Source organism: Artibeus jamaicensis, unplaced genomic scaffold, assembly GCF_021234435.1.
Source record: "Artibeus jamaicensis isolate MK-2021 breed Jamaican fruit bat unplaced genomic scaffold, CSHL_Jam_final contig_332, whole genome shotgun sequence".
Classification (NCBI taxonomy): Eukaryota; Metazoa; Chordata; class Mammalia; order Chiroptera; family Phyllostomidae; genus Artibeus; species Artibeus jamaicensis.
In genome coordinates, this window is record NW_026521788.1 from 28,910,798 (window position 1) to 28,917,470 (window position 6,673).

General features: G+C 42.5%; 1 pseudogene; it reads left to right on the forward strand.

The window, feature by feature from the left end:
- LOC119038178 (acidic leucine-rich nuclear phosphoprotein 32 family member B-like) overlaps window positions 1-5,733 on the forward strand; it is a 54,639-nt pseudogene extending 48,906 nt beyond the window's left edge.
- The last annotated feature ends 940 nt before the right edge of the window (window positions 5,734-6,673 follow it).

The following is a 6,673-nucleotide window of genomic DNA, read 5'->3' on the forward strand; positions in this document are numbered from 1 at the left end:
CTGGGGCCGAATGCATTACGATGATCTATTGGTCAGATGGTCCAGATTCAATTACTCTGACAGAAAATACGGCTTGGTTACCTGCTCTACAGGAAAAGGAAAGGAGGACTGCCTCTTTTCAGAGCCAGGGCCACTCCTGATGTGTGTGAAAGAACTGTAGGGATGGTGTACAAAGGTGCGGGGCATCTGCGTGGGTGAATTAAAGGAAGACCCTTGTCCTCTGGAGCACCTGATTTAATGGTGGCAAGTTTCCAGAATAGAACTGAGCTTTCTGCTTGGTGATAACAAGAGCTAACACATGCATAGCACTCATGGCTTGCCGGACACTGCTCTCTGCACATTGTAGGTGTTAAGCCTGTACAACAACACTGTGAGTCATTCCATTGCTACCCCAATTTAGTTATGAGTAAACTCTGTCACAGAGAGGCTGCAGAGGTTGGCCAAGGTCACCCAGGTAATGCAACTAAGCTAGGACTGTACTGAGATAATCTGGTTAGCAGCGTCTAACCTCTCTATTGTACCACCATTGAGCAGAAGAATTTGTGCGTTGCTGCTGATGCCCCCAACATGCCCATATAAATCTTCAGAGTACCCCAGTGTTCTGGCTTCTGACCAGCCACTTGGAACCTGCATAAACTTTCTGGCTTGAGTTGTTGCTCACCCATATCACCACTAAGCACCTCAATAAATTCTGGCAATAATATTCTTTTGCAATGTTTAGGTTTCTTAAAAGATAAAGAATTGGCATATCAGTATAGTGTGTACTGGGCCATTTATTTTCTCCTCATCTGTTTCATACTACCTATGATCCAACGAGAAATTGCATTTAACCCTAAACTCAAGGAGTATCCCCCTTTGTGTCCTAAATGAGCCCCAAAGGTGATCTGCCCCTTTCATCAATGCTTCCTAGCCTGCTGCCATGCTAGTCACTAAGGGAACCCCAGTAGATTAGATACAGTCTCTGCCCCCAGTGAATTAAGTCTCCTGAAATGACTGAGTGTTAACAACAGTTACACTACAACACAGTGAGGGGTGCCATAGAAGTGTCCAAATGCTTTGGGAACAGAAAGAAAGAGAACCTAGCTCTCTCTTGGCACAGTAGCAGGAAAAACAGCTCAGCAGGGACTGAGGACTGACTATACACAGCTAAACAGCCTGGATAGTCTCATAGGAGATGGGGAGACACTGAAGGCTCAAGGTTTGGGTACAGCTTAGAAAGATCACCCTTCTAGATGCATGGAGGGGAGGTCAGCAGTGAATAGGGTCGGTTAGAGTCCAGGCAAGTGTTGAGAGTTAAACCAAGGCAGAGGCACTGAAGATGGAAAAGAAACAATGGATTCAAGGGGGAAAAAAATCAGAGGTGACATAAATAGGGCTTTTTTTAAATCCCCACCTGAGAGGCTATGTTTTATTGATGAGAGAGAGAGAGATGGTGGGGGAGAGAAAGAGAGAGAGAAACATCGATGTGAGAGAGAAACGGATCGGTTGTCTCCCATACATGCCCCGCCCGGGGACCAAACCCACAACTGTTTAGTGTATGGGCTGATGCTCTAGCTAACAGAGCCAGCCAGCCAGGGCAGGGCCCTTTTTCTCCCATGGGGTAACATGCAGCTTCAGATTTATTTGCCATAAAAATAACTTTGCATCTGTCTATGATCATGGCTGAAGTGTCGCAGAGTCCCTGGTTTAGGTTAAGTAATTCCAAGCTTCCAGGAAACGCAAGTCAGATCTGAAGACCAGATTTCAAATCACGTCTGTCTGCATGGAGCAAGTCATTTCCATTCTCTGAAACTCAGTCACATCGTTTGCAAAGTGAGAATCATGGTACCTGCCTCGGAGCTTGTTGTGGCATCCACTCACCTGAGTGCCAGTATAGCCTCATCACACTTTATCTTTTCTAGAACATCAGCCCCCACCACTTACTGAGCACTTACTTTGTGCCAGGCACCATTCTAACAAGCATTAACTCACTTAATCCTCACAACAACCTTAGGGGATAAATACTATCGTTATTATCATTCTGCCAATAAAGAAACAGAGGCAAAAAAAGATGTAATTTGCCAACTTCTCACAGAAAGGGGCAGAACAATGATGTGAAGTCAGGAGAGCCACCTCATAACTGCCTCAGCATCCTCCTACCCTTATGTACAGGATGTCCAGGCTCTCCCTCCTGAGTTCTCCATCCTCCCCTGTGCTGTCCAAGAATCTTACTCTTTCAGTCCTGCTTCCTAGCACCAGGTGGACAAAGAACAATCTCAGCTCTCTGCTGTCATTGCCAGATGCTGCCACAAGATGTCAGTATTGAAAGCCAATCCTACAAGGTTGGTTCAGGTGGTCTGTTGGGAAGCCCTTACTGGTTCAGATTCCTGTCCAAGTTACAGTGGGGTCCCACACTGGGGCCCTAAGGCTTCATTTCTTCCAGATTCTCACCCATGTGCTTTGATATTATTCCTCAGAGCACGCTGGGAGTGTGTGTGGGGGGTGGGAGGGATTAGAAGGGGGGTCTTTCAATCTAATGGGGATTCTAACACCTTATTGGTCCTGAACAACCAAACTGTTTCCTCTCTGGCCTTATTGGTTCTGAGCAACCAAACTGTTTTTTTCCTGGTAGGCCTTTTTTGGATTCCTGGGGGTTCTTTCCTCCCATAATGCCATGGGCAGAGCTATGCCAATTGATCTCACTAGTTGCACCTAAGCAAGTTTCAAGGAGCAACTGAACCTGTGGTCAAAATGTGTTTACATACAAGTAACCCTCACCGGGCAACTTGTACAAATTGGCTCACCCTCACTGAGTCTGACAACTAAAGGGAGAAATGGCATTTTCTAAACACACACATGCACACGAAAAACCCCCAACAAGATGCCCTGTTGTATCTTTTTTTCCTTCAGGATAATGAGTGTTAATCTCCCCTGCCTATGCACAGCTAACGGGGCACAAGTGACTACTGTCTGAACAAAAGTCTACTGCAGAGCGTGCGGTTCAGTTCCCTGACATATCAAAGTGCTAGAAGCTTCTCTCTCTGTGCCTAAAGAGGCTATTACATACTTTGTGGCCAGAACTAAAAGCTTCCCACAACAGAAGTTATGTTACAGAACAGACCCAAGAGGGGGTTGTATGATATACTATTACCGAAAGGACCCCCCACTAGGTTCACTATACCCGCCTCCAGAGGAAAGATGTCTCTCAATGCTACAGTTTTGTGAAAAGAAAAGGAATTATTTATTTAAAGCTATACAGACTTAAAGTAGTGACCTAATGACTTCATTAAACTATTAAAGCCCTTTAGGATACCCACAGATGCACACAGTCCTTCCTTCTCCCTCTGCCCTAATCTGGGGACTGTTTCTCAGGAAAAAAAGTAGACGTCCATGATTCGGATTCCTGGCACCATGAGCTGTGTTACCACCACGATCTCCAGTCAATCCAAAGCCATGTGGCCCACCAGTAGGAGTCCTTTCACCCCTTTTCTTCCCTGTAAAGTCTCTCCTGCTTCCTAAGCCATGTGGCAAAAGGGAGCACACCAAAACCATATGGTCCTCACTCTCACTAAAGCTGTGGGGTCCCCACTCTGGCAAAGCCATGTGGTACTCTCTCTAAGGACTGCTGTGCCTGGGTTTAAATCCCTGCGCCAATCTTCCTCTGCAGCCCCGTTTCTGACTCCTCCTACAATCAGTTACACCTGCCAGCATTCCTGTATTCTTCCAGCTTTACTGGGCTGCCACCGTAAGTCTGGACAGGTGTGGAGCCAATCTTCTCCAAGCTCTCATGCAGGCACTGTAACCAGGGGGAGCTGCTTCCCAGTTACATTTTGGGTGGAAGTCACTTCCATCCCCTGGCTCAAAGCATGGCCACAGCTATTTAACATATCTATGAAACCGGTTAAAGGTTACAGATACGTTAAATGACCATGCCAGATGTTAGCTGCAGGCTGTTGCCAGACAACACAGCTCCCAAAGGCCCTGCTCCATCTGTCCCATCCCCCAGCCTAGCCTTGTGGAGTGGGGGTGGGTGAGAACATCCTGTATATTTTTCTAATATGCTCTGGACACCTTGAGTTCTGCACCCCATTAAAATACCTATTTGGGGCCCCCTTTTGGCTACACCCTGTTACAGTTAGGGCAGGCCAAAGGGCCGCCAAGACCTGATGGAGTGTTGTAAAATTTCCTTTGTGCACTCATTTCAGAAGGCTGATGACTGCAGTTTTCTCTCCTGGGCAGAGAGAATCTGAGGCTGAAATCTACTATAAATACAAGATTAACCGACAGCAACAGCAGGGGAATGCTTCAGAAAATCAGAATATCCTACACTATAACAAAATAAGTCAGCCAGGTTTAACGAAGAAAACATAAGATACTCAACTAAATTTGAATTTCAGAAAAACCACCAATAATGTTTAGGATAAGCATGTCACCTGCAATATTTAGGACAAAACTTTATCTAATTATTAATTATCAAATTGATAATCAATCAACCAATTATTTATATTGATTATCAGATAAATTATTTAGCTAAATAATATTAAGATAAATAATAATTATTATTTTAATATCTATTATTATTTAGATTATTTATATAAATAATAAATTGTTTTTAAATGTAATGACTTATTTATTGATTATTTATCTAAAATTCAAATTTAACTGAGAATCCTATATTTTATCCATATAAAGTATAATCACAATCAGAAGCAAATCAAATTCCTAAGAAGGCAAAGTCGAGGTATTTAACTTCAGTTAAAATTCAATTGGCTACTAACACTAACCAAACTTTCTTTTCTCTGAAACAGTGGTTCTTAAACCAGACTACACACTGGGACTAGCTGAGGAATTAAAAATGCAGGCACATGGCAGAACGAGAATGGCTTCCCCCCGACAGGGTGGGAGCCACAGTCCCCCATTCCCGTGTGGGCGGGCCATGCCTCTGCCAGACCCTCTTCTCAGGTTCAACAACTTGTCCTGGACAATTGCAAAAAGAAATGAGGGGGAAATTGAGGACTTAACAGCTGAATGTGTGAACTTAAAGTTATTCAGTTTAATAAGTGTAGGCTTGATTTCAGTTTCAAATCTCCCCAAACTACCTAAATTGAAAAACTTTAGCTCAGTGACCTATTGTCTATTACTCTATGGAGGTCTGGACATGTAGGAAAAAAAAAAGAAACACTTTCAAATCTAAACTTAAGTGGAAATAAGCTTAAGATATTAGCACCTTCGAACCATTCAAAAAGCTGAAATTTCTGAAAAGCCCAGATCTGTTTACCTGTGAGGTTACTAACCTGAATAACCACCCAGAGAGTCTTCCAGCTCCTGCCCCAGCGGGCCTACCTGGGCGCTGTACCTGAGAGCAGTGAGAGCCCCTGACTCAGAGGCTGAACACATGTTGAGGGCAAAGAAGAGAAGGGTGAAAAAGGAGAAGACGAAGAGAATGAGGAGGCTGAGGATGGTGGGAAGGAAGAGTTTGATGATGAAAAAGATGAAGATGATGACAAAGATATAGAAGACAAAGGATACAGATGAAGTCAGCGGGGAGAAAGAAGAATTTGGACGTGATGGAGAAGCTGATGAAGTTGAAGATGGTAAGGATGAGGATGAAGAGGAAGAGACTGAGAAAGGTAAAAAGAGGAAGAGAAACATGATAAAGAAGAAGATGAGTAAGACCCCAAATAATCTGCAAGTAAAGAACTGTTCAACCATACTGCTGCTTTTTCATTTGGACTGCTTTTTCAGATTTGGTAGCTTGGTTTTTGTATTTTTACATGCCAATAATGAACCATTAGAAACAGAAATTAAGAAAACAATGCTATTCACATGCTTCAAAAAGAATAAGATACTGAGGAATAAATTTAACCAAGAATGTAAAAGACTTGTACTCAGAAAATTATGAGACACAGCCCTGGCTGGTGTGTCTCAGTAGATTGAATGCAGGCCTGCAAACCAAAGTGTTCCCAGTTTGATTCCCAGTCAGGGCACAGGCCTGGGATGCAAGGCAGGTCCCCAGCTGAAGATGTATAAGAGGCAACTATACATTGATGTTTCTCTCCCTCTCTTTCTCCCTTCTTTTCCCCTCTGTAAAAATAAATAAATAAAATAAGTTTTAAAAATTTTTTTAAAAGGAAAGAAAATTATAAGATACAGAAGAAAGAAATTGAAGAAGATACAAATAAGTGAAAGCACATACTGCGTTTGTGGATAGGAAAAATTAACATTATTAAAATGCCCATACTACCCAAAGCAATCTAGAGATTCAATACAATTCCTATGAAGATACTAATGACATATTTCACAGAACTAGAACAAATATTTCAAAAATTTATATGGAACCACAAAAGACCCTGAAGAGGAACAGTGATTTTGAGAAGGAAAAATGAAATTGGAGGAATCATGCTGCCTAATATTAAACTATACTATAAGCCCACAGTAATTAAAACAGTATGGTATTGGCATAAAAACAGATGTATAGAACAATGGGATGTAACAAAGAGCCCATAAATAAACCCACACATTTATAGTCAACTAATATTTGACAGAAGAGGCAGAAACATACAGTGGGCTACATACAGATAGTTTATTCAATAAATGGTGTTGGAAAAATTGGACAGGTAAGTGTAAGAAAGGAAACCAGACCATCTTCTTAGGCCACACACAAGAATAAACTCAAAATTGATTAAAGATTTAA